Consider the following 919-nt stretch of genomic DNA (forward strand, 5'->3'; position numbering starts at 1 on the left):
ATATCAACAAAATAATAAATTAATATATCAATTATTTTTAAATAATAAAAAGATTTTCCTAAGCTAAAAGAGTTACCATAAAAGTGGAAACTTAGCCCTTTCAGCCAATCAGTACTATATAGTATACATCATTCTAATACACAGTAACTTAATCCTAAATGTACAACTTCCATAAGACAAGAATTCTTTCCATTCTACTCAGCACAGCCTTTTTCCTAAGAGTATCAACACAAATTCAGCAGTGACAACTGTAACTGTAGCTTACATGTATTTTAAAGCACTTTGAAATGTTACTTCTTTGTGTGAAATTCTCACATATTCATTAAAATTCACCAAAATGTTGTTTATCTCCTTTTTAGATCTTTTAAAATTTTAAGAAAGAAGTCAGTGTCTTTGATCTTCAGGTTTATTTCTGTTGTTTAGGCACACATTAGGTACAACACCTGTGTGGAAGAGATTGCATCATATTTTCTGCATGTTACCTAGAACTGATAACCAGTTCTAGATCACATTTACTGATTTAGCCAGTGTTTTAATTCACATACATTTATGAACTGCACTACAATAGTGTTACGTGTTACCATTACTACCCTGGGTCAAACATAAGAGTAAAAATGTTAAAAAACCCAAACCAAAACCAAAACACACTGACTCCAATCTGCATGTCATTTAAATGTGCAATATCCAATTTTTTACAATGGGTCTGCGTCATGTTTTTCTACCAGAAAGCTATTGATACAACAGGCTTAAAGGATTTCCTTTACACAGGAGCATCACCAAGCAGCCTGAGTGGTAACTAGCAGCTGTGAAGATATAGTCAAAATGTCTCCATTTTTTTTTCTGAGATTTGCAACCAGACTAGCCTGTTATGTATGACCTGATAATGCTAAAGGACAAAAACAATTGCTGGAGTACTACA

This window comes from Acanthisitta chloris, unplaced genomic scaffold, assembly GCF_000695815.1.
Source record: "Acanthisitta chloris isolate BGI_N310 unplaced genomic scaffold, ASM69581v1 scaffold12632, whole genome shotgun sequence".
NCBI classification, from domain to species: Eukaryota; Metazoa; Chordata; class Aves; order Passeriformes; family Acanthisittidae; genus Acanthisitta; species Acanthisitta chloris.